The sequence below is a fragment of the Lagopus muta genome, chromosome 6 (genome assembly GCF_023343835.1).
Source record: "Lagopus muta isolate bLagMut1 chromosome 6, bLagMut1 primary, whole genome shotgun sequence".
NCBI classification, from domain to species: Eukaryota; Metazoa; Chordata; class Aves; order Galliformes; family Phasianidae; genus Lagopus; species Lagopus muta.
In genome coordinates this window covers 32,859,492-32,872,629 of record NC_064438.1, presented here as the reverse complement: position 1 = coordinate 32,872,629, position 13,138 = coordinate 32,859,492, and the positions used below count along the sequence as shown (strand labels likewise).

General features: G+C 35.0%; 1 long non-coding RNA gene across 1 annotated transcript; it reads left to right on the top strand.

Moving 5' to 3' along the window:
* The first annotated feature begins 2,042 nt into the window (after positions 1-2,042).
* LOC125695184 (uncharacterized) lies at positions 2,043-5,720 on the top strand. Its single transcript, XR_007377852.1, has 4 exons — positions 2,043-2,078; positions 2,436-2,503; positions 5,099-5,164; positions 5,549-5,720. It is a non-coding gene; the product is annotated as an uncharacterized LOC125695184 (long non-coding RNA).
* Positions 5,721-13,138: the final 7,418 nt, after the last annotated feature.

Genomic DNA, 13,138 nt, shown 5'->3' with positions numbered 1-13,138 from the left:
AATTTTGAAAAATGGGAAAGCCTCTCAGTAAAAAGAAAGAAAGGCTCAATAAAAAAGCCAGCAATAGAGCACAATCTCTGTTATAGCAGCCATATGTTTGTCAAGCTGATCACTCAGCCAGGCTACATGTCGGAAATACTGCAGTCCTTCTCGTCTAGTAGCTGAAGCTGTCTTTCCACCTTAATTCTCTGGCACATGCAGTCTTAACCCTGATAAAATGTAGGCTAATTCTTTCAATCAGAAGCAGTAGAAACATACTTGAATTATTTATTAAGCAGAGAAAAGATCCATTTCTACTACTGTAGGTGAAAAAATATTATGCACATGAATGAGTGCAACCCATTTTCTGGCTAAAAGACCAACATGTCTGCAGAGAGAATTAGATATTCACCTGAGGTCCCAGCTGCTGCATTCCACATCTGAATTAGTTAGCAGACAGATGTGTAAAAACTCACATAGGCAGGACAAAATATCAGTGTACCCTGACTGGCATTTTAAGTAGTAAATGCAGAAGAGACACATTGTAAAGACAAATTCAAATGTTTGTATCAAAAATTAAAGGTTGTATTAAAACTTCTACTTTTGACATGTGGTGTCTTATAAGGGAAAGTTATGGTAAGTAAATGTAGCACACATCTTTGAATCTTTTTCATTAACATATTGTTTAGCCCAATGAGCAAAGGTACACAATTATTTTCACTCATGGTTTGCTGTTCCACAAATATAGACATGTGCAGATATTCATAAACAGATCTAGACTTTCAAATAATTTCTTACACTCTTCAGAAAATACTCATTTAGTCTAATAATTTTAAATGAATATCACCAGTGAAAAATAATATAAAGCAAGATGCTTGCAAAGAAAATACTATGACCAGTATCTTAGTGCTGCTGCTTCACTGTCAAAGTCAGTGGTGCACTGCAGCATTGACAGTAATTTCTACTTAGTGGTAAAAGCTGTTTTCTTCTTCAATTTTTTTTTTTTTTTTTTTTTTTTTTTGGCTCCTTTGTCTTTCTACTTGCCCCCTTATCCATCTAACACCACTCAGATGTCACTGATACATTTACCACACCCCAGTGATTTCTATCCACCTACACAATGTGCCTATAGCACAAATGCTGATGATGCGTTATATGTCCAGCAATTTTTGCCGCAGTGACATTCCTCCACAGAGTACTGCCTAGAGGCAACTAGGCACTCTCTTATGCAGCAATTATTCAGTTTGATTACATGTTGATGATGAGCTATTAAAAAGCACTCATGCAAGTCTTTCTATTTATCAACAATCATGATATTCTTCTTTTCTTTTTTTCTGCCATCTAAAAATCTAACTGAAGATCAAAAATACAAACCATCTGAAAGGTTTGTAAAATGCCTGCAGTACCTTAGATTAATTAATGAATGTAAATGTATCTGTACTAGCTATACTGTTTCTAAAACAAAGGCTCAAAGAAAGTGAGAGAAAGAGGGAAAGGAAAAAGGTCATTGTAATTCAAAATGTCATGTTCTCTAAATAGAACTGACCCTTACATTTTCAATTTAATTTAGAAATAGCAAAATGACAAAACCCATGCATAAATCTCATCTGTTGATTAATTACCTAGATACCATGAAGTCTGAACAGAATTCTGATTTGTAAGATAGATAATCCAAAGAAAACCACATCAGATATTTCAGCATTACCACTCTGTATGTGGTAGGGTCAAGGAGAGCCTCTGATAGTCCCTCTGTTTTATGCAGAGGCAGCATTCAGAACTAGTCATTTTGATTTGTTTGAACGTGAAATAGAATAAATGCCAAATTTAAATTTCTTGGAGATTCCCATGTCTTAAAAATGCAACTGAAACTGATATGATCAACTTGATGAGTGTATGGGAACTGCTAAGTCACGGCCTGAACCTCTGATTGATCACCTGAGGTGAGCAATGAGTCAGCCAGGGGAGCACAGGTGAAGGCAATTCACCTGTGCTGCCGGAAGGGGTGGAGCCTGACCTATTTAAGAGCTGGATACCAGTGGGGAAGGATCTTGTCTGGAGATTGCCTCTATTGGTGTTTTGTGGGTGAGCCCAGAATAAGGGTAAGCCTTCCATTTGTTTTCTTTTGTTATCATAGTCTACTTTGCTTAACTCTCTTGTTTATTTTGTGATTATAACATCCTAATATTCTTTGATTATACGATGAGGTTTTCAATATTTTAGTGTTTGCTCAAGGTTTCTATTTTTTATAATATCTTACATCTTGGTTTTGCTGTAGATGCATCCTTAGATTCTATTCGTAAAAATTTTCTATTCTCAGAAAGCATGTGCCTACTACAACAAAATAAAGATAAGTAGCTAAATGGAACTTAGAAATATGTTTTACTGAAGACTAAATATATATCAAAAACAATGGCATCAATGCAATTCAATCTCCTCATTCACTTCTTACACTGAAGGAAAGGTGAACCTCATTTCTTCCAAGAACTACACAGAAGTGTCAGGCAAGACCCATGGCTGTTATAAGGTGAGTGCAGTTCCATTATGTTCATTTTGTAAATCAAGTGTACATTTTCAATTTGTGCAATTCTATCCAGAGGAAAAAAAAAAACCAGTTTAGACATATTGTCACAGTTTTGGGCTGGTTCAGCCTGATTCCATGACTAATGAAGCAAAGGAATGGGGGACCCAGGGATCCCCACCCCAGGAGAGGAGGAAGGAAAAATGTGGAGTTGGGCCTAAAAAACAAAGCACCAGCAACGAGCTAAGGGAGGAAACTAATTTACTAAATATGATAGGAGAATGTGAGATAACACAATGTAATACAATATAATTGGAATCAAAGCTAATAAATCAAATAGGTGAGAGAGAAAGTGTCCAAAATCAAAGACCTTACTGTAATGCTGAAGTCAAGATGGCTAGGGAGCTCACATAAGCGTGATGAGCATTAAAAGAAAGGGTCAATCTTGTGACTTGCAAGCAGTTTTACCTTTCCCTTTGAGTAGAAAATGGGAACAGAATAGTGAAGACTTCTTGCGTAGAAGACTTGAAGACTTTTTGCATAGTTCTTTTTGATTTCTGAGAACCAGGTACTCAGAAATATTGATGATCTGTGGAACTGGAGCATTAACTCCGAGTACACAACATGATGTGGAATACTGTTAACAGAAATCATAAAACCATGATGCATATTTAAGTCAAACTGAAGCTGAGCACGATGTTTTGCTCAACCTGGCAATCATATAGCATAGAACAATAGAAAAAAGAGAAAGGAAAATTGCACGTAAGTATAATATGATCTGATATTTAAAGCTGCCTGTAACACTCAGTCATGATTCACTCTGAGGTAGAGCTCTTTAAACCATTGAGTATTCAGTAGTTAAATCGTGGATAGTTTCTTCTAGACACAGAGAAATGTCTTGCCTGTGTAGCATGTAACATACTAACTTGATCTAATTACGTATACTAGGTAAGAACATTGTCTAATGCATTGGATAATGCAAAACTAAATACTTCCGTTTGTGCGGCTTTGAATCTTTCACAGTGGAATTCTATAGCTTCTGAGGGGGAGGAAAAAAATGATGTTGAATTGTCAGTAGCATTTTTTGGAATGAAAAAAATAAAATAACAATAATGTTAACTTCAGGAAAGACATTTCAAACAGTTCATATTTCCAGAAAACTATCTGAGTTAAAGCCACAAAGCTTAGTAAAGGTGTAAGCCAGTTCTGCAACAGTAGTTTTATGCGTATGAATCTCCTTGCACATTGTGTAAGATGGCAGTGTAGCAAACTTGAGGACAGAGATTACATAAAGAAGAAAAACATTTTTTTTTTTTTCCCATGGGTCCTCTGAAATTATTCTTGCATTCTAAGCCTACAAGAAGTAGATCTTGAACTGAGGCCTATACTTATTTGCTCTTTTATGGATATTTACAGAAGGCATTCGTGAAATATATGAGAAGCTTTCAAGTAAAACCTTTTGCCATCAGAAAGATGCTTTGCCTCTTCATGTCTTTTTCCTAGACTGATTACAAGATAGTCTAGTTGTATTCTCAAGTGGAAGAAAAGAGAACCATTACCGAAATGTAATTCTGGCAATCAGAATTTGAAACAATCAGGTCTTGAAGTAAACCCAAAGATTATCATCTTTTGATTAATACAGCTTTCCCCCTTCCCTTGAAGGAAGCAAATCGCTAGTGGAGAAGAACTGCACCTGCTACTGTACACTATCAATATTCAGTAGATTTAAATTGAATTTTACCAGAAGGAATGAATCTAGATAAAAGCTCTATCAGCCAATTCAGTGCTCTTATCTTTATACTTATATGACTGAGATATAAACAGATAACAGGAAGAACATAGCTGGATCACACAAACTCATGTAGCATCTCAGAAGGGATATATGGAAGAAAGTATGAAATATTTATAGAATTCTGTATAGAACTGTAAGAAGAGAAAGCTCTGTCAATGGGTTGGAACTTAATGGTTTTTATATATTCTGCTGTGGATAAATTTTTAACCCACTGGAGAAATAGGGATGAAGATGTATTTAAATGTAAAATTAATTAAGGAGTTTTAAATAGATATCTACTTAAATGTTCAAGAAGCTATGAAGAATTAAAATCAGAATGATCTAAGAATCCTGGAATTATATTATCAAATTTGTTCATCTAATTTATAGTTGAGAAAACTAACAAAAGTTATCGTGTGAATTTTTTACATCCCGTAGTTTATTGTTTACTTGTAGTCAGACTAATTACAGTTTAAAAATGTTTTTAAAATTCATTCTTTAACTTTTTATTTAGTTGAGAATTATTTGATTGGAAATATGATTGTCTATTTTAATAAACTCGTAGCTTATTTGTTTCATGTGACTATTTTTACACTGAAGATAGTGCAAAAATTCCTGTGTTTTGTGATTGGTATAGTTGAGTGCACATTACTCAATGTCAAATGCTGTAGTTTATATACAATAATCTATTTATATTGGCATTCATAAATGAAGTGTACATTTCAACTTTGTAAGTTTATGTATATATAAGAAATCCCACTTCTATGAGTGTAAATTAATTTTATGTTGATCCATAACAATTAAATAATCACAGAATCACTGATTTGTAGGGGCTGGGAGGGACCTCCAGGGATCACCAAGCACAGATCTCCTCCTCCCGACAGCAAGCTACACAGGTAGGCATACAGGTGGATGAATATCTCCAGAGAAGGACAGTCCATAGCCTCCCTGTGCAGCCTGCTCCAGTGCTCCATCACCATCACTGTGAAGTTCCTTCACATACTGGTGCAGACTTTCCTATGCTCCAGTTTATGGCCATTTCCCTTGTCCTGTCCCCACAGACCACTGAAAAGAGGTTGGCCGTGTCTCCTTGACTCTCGCACTTAAGATACCTATAAAGATTAATCAGATCCCTTCTGAATCTTCTTTTGTCAAGACTGAACAGGTCCAGTTAGTTCAGCCTTTCCTCACAGGGGAGATGCTCCAGGCCCTTTATCATCTTTGTGGGCCTCTGCTGGACTCTCTCCAGGATATCCTTGTCTTTTTTTTTTCTATACCAGTGAGCCCAGAACTGGATACAGTACTCCAGGTGAGTCCTGACCAGGACAGAGTAGAGGAGGGAACCACCTCCCTTGATGTGCAGGCCATGCTCCTTTTAATGCAGCCCAGGATGCCATTGGCCCTTTTGGCCACCAGGTGGCACAATGCTGGCTCATTCCCAACCTGTCATCCACCATGCTCCTTCTCTGCAGAAAATGAAATCAAACAACAACAAAAAATTAAACATGTTTGGGGTATTGTAATCATGCAAAGTACTAGACAACTCTTGATTCTTTTGGTTCAAATTCATGTAAATACTAAAAAAGTCCTTGGATTATCTTTTGGAGGCTTTATATATGTCTGTAGATATCTCAGTATTTAAATAATCAATAGAATCTTTAAAGACCCCACACGTTCTTGTCTATTGATGAACTATCCAAGTTCTTCAGTGTAATCTGCATGAGCAGATCTGTGTGCAGGGGCATCTCTCTGGGATATATAGGGTGACATATACTGCTGAGCCAACTGCCAAGGATTTTTTGATGGGGTGAATAACCGGGAAGAGCCACAGCCAGACTACACAGGTTAGAAGAGTACAGTCTTTGCACAACAGTTATACACTATTCCCTTAACTATAATACCCCTTGTTAGGCAACATGTTTTGTTTAGGGAAACAGGCATTTGACTAAGTGAACTGTACTTCATCACAACCAAGCAGTAAAAAGTTTTCATGCTAGAACAATTTGCCAGTCTTGCTGATATATTGCTTTTTGCTGCCAGAGGAGAAGTTATAATCTTGCAAGAATTTTCATTAATATTTTAGCATTACATGTGATATTTCAAGCTCTTTCTTGCAAGAAAATCAGAATTGTGACAAAGCACATCGTTAAGGAATAAGGTCATCATGCAATACTACAGGAAAAAAAGAATATCCCCTTGATAAAATCAAGCATCAGAGATCTTTAAAACACAGCTAACAAAAATATAGATTTTTAAAGAAAAAATAGCAGCTTACATTCTAATTCATAGCATCAACAGATCTGTGTTTGACATAGCATAAACTCAAATATCTATGCAGTAATTTCTGTATATAGCTCCACTGAGTAAAATCGCTCCATAAAACTTAAATACGTATCTTTAGTTTCATCTCATTCTAGGATGACAATGAATGTACCCTGAAGGTAATACGAACGAAATGCAGCCCCATCCTCAGCACCCTAGTCAGTCTTGGCACCGGTAGCTTCAACTGACATTAATATACACTTATTTTTCAAGTTTTGTGTGTAGTAACAAATATATTTTATATTTACTGCTTCAAGTACATGAGAAAACTACTTAGAAACATGGAATTTGCACACAATGCAATGTATCTGAAACTTGTTCCTTATATTCTACAGCTAAACTCTCTTAAAAAAGTAATTTTTGTTTGTTTCTCTAAACCTTATCATTTTGAAAAGGAGAAAGACCAAGAGATATCACATTTCCTTTTTTGCACTGTATTATACAGTTTGTTGGCTTGGACTTGGGACATGGGTTTAAGTGTCTGACCACAACTTTACTTTCCTGTGGAAGCAGGAAAATTAGAAACTTGAGGAATGTATTTAATCGATTACTCAGAGAGACTTTCTCCTATATTGAAGATAGGATGTGGAAACAGGTCATCTGGAAAGAAAGCAGTAAGCCTTTCTGGGTGAAAAGCAGAAAAATTATGAAGTCTTGTATTCTTTCAGGGTAAGACTAAATCTACAGAGGATGAGGCGATGCTTAATGCAGCTACAGAACAGTTTTGTTTAAGGTTGCAAATAATTTGAGCAAGCTATTAAAGACAGTCATGGAACAAGTTGTAAAAAAATTTACAGCCCATCACAACAAAATTGAATAACTGAAATTTGAGGAAAAGGAGCTGAACCACCAATATAAGGTTTAGTAGTTTGCATTGGCATTGTTAGTACATCAGGATGTAGTAACATCTGTAGTAACTGATGTAAAAATGCAAACAGGATAGAATTTGAGCAGGGACACTAGAACAGCAGTAGAAGAGAGCTCAAGTGAGATTAACAACAAAAGAAAAATAAAATGAAGCAAAACAGAATTAAAAAAAAAAATACTACATTTTGAGTAAGATTAATAGATTTATAGGAAATATTGCCATTAAAGGGGCATTTTCAAATTAGCAAGACCACTTATTGTTTTCCTTTTCAGCTAGCTAGATATAGATAGAGGCATTGACCTTGGGGTTTGAAGAAACATCTGGATTGTCCAGCAGTCCGTCTAATGCCACCTCTACACTCACCTCTTCCCTTCATACTTCTCCTAGTTAAGAGCCAGCACAGATGAATAGGACACATTCTTTTATCTCTGATCATCCTGAAAGCTAACAGAAAAACAAGAAAAACTGATAAATGAGTTATAGTAGCAGCTGATGTAGTCTGAGAAGTTAACAAGCCATAACTCTTCAGAACCTTAACTTTAACCAGTGGAACCACTGCAGGGAGAGTTGTATAGATGAGAAGCTGACATACTAGAAACCTGGATGAAATGTCCACTATCAAGATATTTTGAGGACATCTGTGACTTTCTGAAATTGGTCTCTAGGGTAAGCAGAATTAAATGAAAGCTGTACTGAAGAAAATTTTACATCTGCCTTCCAGTGGGTCTGGAAGATACTAAAAACATTACTGAATTCATATTCTTACTAGGTATGTGTAAAGTAGAAGACCTAACAAGAATTTTGCAGTGTTCAAGATAATAAAAAACTACTACAATATTGGCACAATTCTCTCTTTGTAACATTATAGAATTTGTGGTTGACTACAAACTTAATTTTGAAATTCTGAATTGAACTTCTCAACTGAATTTGCTGTTAATCACAGCCTATCCTAGAAGGGGGAATATCTGTTCAAAAAACTATACATATGTACACTTTAAGAACTGTGTAAGGGTACCAAAGATCTTAGTAATTTTATCATTAATTCTACAGTTGCAAAAACTATTTCATCACACAGTTTGTAGAGCTGTAGCTGTAGTTGCAAGGATAGAGACACTGATTGGCCTACAAAACAAATCAGTTTCTCAATCAATATTGTCCATTGACAGGAACTTCTTTTCAAGATTTCATAATTTATGATATGTAATTCCTTATCTGTATATTTCTGTGTTAACAGTTTCACCATTCCTGAAGAAGGTAAAGAAAATAAAATACGCTGATAATTGTCAACCTTTTTGAAATTACAGTGCTAAGGGCTTCAGGAAAGAAAAAACTGGGCAGCTTGGTTATTACTGAGATTATTTATTGAGGTAGCAACTAAATATGAACTGAAAAACTCCTAGATCAGGGAGTAGGGTTCCTTTCTTTTTTATTCATGAATGTTTTCATACAGACAGACAAATTCAGTTCATTTTAAGACAAATACACATAGTAACTAACACATTAGAACGCATGGCCTTAAGTAATTTTTTTGTCTGAGTTGTTAACATACTTATTTTCAAACTACTGTGGACAGCACAAAACTGTGTAGTGTGGTTGACATGAAGGAGGGAAGGAATTCCATGAGAGACTTTGAAAGGCTTGAGATGCGGGCCTGTGTGAACCTCATGAAGTTTAACATGGCCTATAGTATGAGGTTCTGTATCTGAGTCAGGGGCATTCCCAAGCACATAAACAGATGAGTGCGTTGAGACCAGCCCTCTGGTGGAGTACTTAGAGGTATTGATAAGAAGCTTAACATGAGGCTGCAGTGGGCACTTGCTCAGAAAGCCATCTGTATCCTTTACTGCATCAAAAGCATGGTCAGCAGGGTGAGGGAGTGATTCTACCATTTTGTTTTGCTCTCATGAGATCACATCTGCAGTACTTCATTCAGCTCTGGGGCTCCCAGTGTAAGAAGAACATGGAATGTGGAACGAGTCCAAAGGATGGTCAGGATGATTATTAGCAGTCTGGAGCACCTCTCCAACACAAAGAGGCTGAGAAAGCTGGGGTTTTTCAGACTGGAGAAGAAAAAGTTCAAGGAGATGTTACAGCAACCTTACAGCAATTAAAAGGAGTCTGCCAGAAAAATGAGGTGGGACTTTCTACAAGGTCATATAGCGATAGGGCAAATAGATGGTAAATAAATGGTTCTTTTCTAGCCTGAATCAAGTAATTTCATAAAGACTAAAGCAAGCATAATGTTATCTTCACTATTATATTGTCTTTTGATTATGGTTATTACAACATACCAGGTAGTATGATAATTCTGTCATTGAATGCTGAATGTAATAGACCAAAAATATCAGAAATGTCATAAAAACCATTGACTCTAAGGCAGGAGAATGAGATAAGTGACCTTTGAAGTCAATTTTTTTGTCTATAATTCTATCTAGTCTAACTAAAAACAAAAGTCTCACATAATTTGAGATGACAATTTTTTTTAAGTGACTTTTGGTCTTAAAGCATCACTGGCTTTGGAGTGATATTTCCAGTTTCATTTTGCTCTTTCTGAAAGTTTGACCTTGATATTAATCACATATCCACTATTCAATAATGTCTGATGTCTTGGCCTCACTTATTAAATAATCTTAAGCAGCAGACAGACTGTGTGCTGATAATGTTTAGCTCAAGTAGATTAATATTCATCCTATCACCACCATGGGAAAATAGATGTACCTGTATTGACAGCCATGTATATATAGCATTGTAGTAAATATTTTTTTTTAATACATTCTCAGAAAATATATATGTATTCTTAACTAAGAAAGATTTAGGGTTTGTTCTGCTTTGAATCTCCATGAACCACTACTGGAGTGGGCAGAAGCCACCTGTTAGAAATAGGGAGCTTGTGCTGTTTGTTTACACTGTTTCCTTAGTAAAGTTTAACTGGATATTTGGCTGGTGCAGAACTTCTTCACTTGCATGGCAATGAAGTAAAGCCACCCAAAACTTTTAAGAAAAAAATGATATAATCATGGAATATATGGGGATTTTTTCATGGATAAAACTTTTCATGTGCCTTAAGATTATTTTTTTTTCAGCTTTTTTAAGAGCAGAAATAATATTTTCATTATAGAATTTATCACATTTGTTGTGGTTTGACCCAGCAGGTAGCTAAGCATCACACAGATCAAAACACTTCTTCCACTTGATGTCAGTTGGTATGGAATATCATTTTGGCCAGGTTAAGTACAGTTTAAGCTCATTGGGACCTCCTAATTGGTAGGACAGTAAGATAAAGCGAGAAAACTGAAGTGTTCTTGGTTTTGTACAGAGCTGCTCAGAAACAACTAGAAACATTGGTGTATTATCAGTGTTGATTTTCTCCTAAAAACAAAACATAGCATTATGCCAGACATTATGAAAAATAAAACAATTCTCCCCACCTGAAACTAAAATATTTAAGTTAATTTATAAGCCAAAGGGATCCTTATGAGACAAAGGGCATGGAATTAAATGCCAGATTTTTGTAATGAAGATTTTAAGGAATTTTCAGACACTGCTATTCTGCTAAAAATTCCTTATAATTTTCTCTGTAAACACAAGATTTTGTGTTCTCCACAGAAATTCTGCACTGTAACTTCCAGAGTGCATCTTTCTAAATGCATGATCAAATGAAGTGTATTGTATGGAGAACAGAGGATAAGGGAAGATGTTAGAGAAATATCCAAACTTCACTTCCAACCAACATAAGTAAATACTGTGATAAACAGCTTACTTTAATACATTTATTTTGTGTCTATCTTTGGCAAATACTTCTAGATATTTATAAAATAACATAGTTTATGATACTTCTGCAGAAAATGATGTGTTTTAAATACTCTTCCCTTACCAGTACAGTCCTTGTACAGAAAACTCCCTGAAACCTTTGCTAAATTTAACAGTGAAGTAAATTTTTTATGTCAAAATTACAAGTAACATTCACAATACTGAATTACCTCAAATGGGTGTGGAATCAATGTCATTTGCTTAAATGGGTATTTTTATAAATAGATAAAAGGTCATTAATAAGAACGTTTTCCTTTAGTTTGATGATCTGTGTAATTCTCCAATACTACATACTAATATGTAATGTAATGAGATGATCAATTCACCGTTGTTCTAGAATTAGTTTCTATAATTTGTCATTTTGGTTTGAATATGAAAATATTTATGTAATAATATAAATTTTATCCATAATGACTTTAGAAATGTATTAATAAGCTCTCATGTAACTAAATCCATTATGTACTGATTCCCTTACAGTGTTTCTTTTGTATGTATAGTATGATTTCCACTATTCATGTTTTGTTCATCCAGTTATAGGTAAATAAACATATTAACTTCTGAAGAAGAGTGAAATGCCACAATAACAGTACATGTGCAATTTTTACACATCTTTAAAGGTAAGAAAAATTACAAATGAGTAAGTTGATTATAAGGGAATTAATGCAGGTATTTTCCCTACATTTAATCAACATTTCTGCTGAGATGGTTTCACAGGAACTTCTTTGAACATTTTGTTTGACATTTAAAAACTGTTGCAATTAAAAGAAAAATCTTGGTTCCTCACAGTAAGCAGATCTATTCCATTATTTGTCCTTTATAAATCCCACATCAAAAGCTTAAAATTTGAACAGTCCACTGAGCCTCACAGAGTTAGGAATTATAGATTTGCCAGTATCCATGAAAAAAAACAAAAGGGAGATTGTTCCTCTTACATTACTTATATATTCATAAAACAGTGTATTTAATTTAAAATGTTTATTTCTGAATATTATTTACGACTTTTCCAGATAAATTCTATATCCAAATAATGTCTTCTGTGACCTACTATCTGACTCCTGTAATTCAAACTACACAGCTGGTAAAACACTAGGAAAGCTGAGAATCCCAGTCTGATGGAATAAACATAGATCTGCAGCTACATGTAGGTACAGGTCAGTACAGACCATTCATTCTCTCAGTCATTTCTTTACTGTGGCATCGATTTAGGTTATTAACTATTTCAATTAATTACAGAGCATCTGAGCACTAGCATTAATAACATCATTGAAATAGAAAATATGTGCTGGTAAAATATATTGCAGTGTATATGTACATTTATTAAGACACTGTTTTTTACTCTCTTCAGTCTGAATCTGCAGCCTGATCTGGCTTTAATAGGTTTTGAATCAAGCCTTTATTTTTTCAGATGTCATTTTCACCCTTATTCTCCTCATATATTCTTACAGGGTACCTTGTTTTGTGCAGATACACGACACTCATTTAGGTCTGAATATCCAACAATTATCTGATAGAAAACCTTTGTTATATGGCTAGTTGATTAAGTAGTGACAGTACACAGCTTTGAACGCTTTAGTATTTGGACAAAGTTTATTTGATAACAGAGGTAGGCAAGTACAGTTTCATTGAAATACAAAATAATTAGTAATCATTTAATAGTGAATTTCCTTTGAAAAGTTTTATCTGCTTTTTCTTATATCAGATATCTTAGACCATTCCAGAAGTCAAGTCTTGCCTGCACTAATGCTCAAAGAAAAAAATTTCGGATTGCACACTCAGACACTTCAGATGGCAAATTTTATCCCCACAGTGGAAGATCTTTATGCTGAATGTGATGTAGAACCTTAATTATTAAGACAGGAGACAGACAGTA